This window comes from Vombatus ursinus, unplaced genomic scaffold (assembly GCF_900497805.2).
Source record: "Vombatus ursinus unplaced genomic scaffold, bare-nosed wombat genome assembly UNPS02000582.1, whole genome shotgun sequence".
Lineage (NCBI taxonomy): Eukaryota > Metazoa > Chordata > Mammalia > Diprotodontia > Vombatidae > Vombatus > Vombatus ursinus.
The window spans coordinates 36228434-36229437 of record NW_020940360.1 but is presented as its reverse complement, the minus strand read 5'-3'; positions in this window follow the sequence as shown (position 1 = coordinate 36229437).

Genomic DNA, 1004 nt, shown 5'->3' with positions numbered 1-1004 from the left:
ACATTTGTTTATATTTCCAATGCACATGATGTACTAAGACAATTATATGAGAGAAGACTGATTGCCAAGCAATAACATAACTTTAGAGAAATAAATGTCCTAACATATAGCTTTTTAAAGCAATGGTACAAATATTTCTGGAGTTAGGCAGAAGCCTTATAACCAATCGTTCACAAAAGAAAAAAAATCACAAATAAAATTAAATAAGAAAAATACACAATCGTTCAAATTGCATAAATGTTACCACTTTAAATGCTTAGCGCTTATGTATTAAATATTAACACTAAAACTCTTCAATAACTTGTGTATCTGCTATAAGATCTTATTTGATGGACATGATTTCAGGAAAACTAGTCTTTTTTCCTTTTTTCCCCCTTTCCCCAGAGATGCTGCTGAACTTCGTACCTCTTTGCCAATGATTATCTCCCCATAACAGATTTTCTTAATGAAAAAAAAAAATCATACTTAATCATATATTCTCAAAATATTCCAAGAGAAAACAGAATCAGTGAATATTAGTATTGGAAAGATTAGTTTTCCTTAATCAGGGTGAAAATATTAGAAGAGACTTTTTTTTTAAAAGGAAAGGCAGAAATTTTGATTTTGGTTGAGGAAAGCCTGAAGGCCTGAATTTCTCTACTGCTTTTTCCTTTTCCCTGCCCATCCCTTTGGAGTCTTTTACATTTCTGTGGGGAATAATTAAGTGGCTGTGGTACTACTTTGGTCTTGGTTGCATCTTCAAGAAACCCAAATGATGACCATTAAAAAGAGAGAGAGAGAGATCCACCAGGCAGGAGATAAACCTGTCCTCATCATCCCTAGTCCAATGAACACAAATCATTAACTAACTTGAAATCTTACCCCTATGAATGGGAAATATCTGCTGGTAGTAGTGAAAGCCACCATGAGCTTCATCCTCAGGGAGGGGAGGCAGTAGACGTGTTTATTAAAATCAACACACACACACACACACACACACACACACACACACACACACACACACA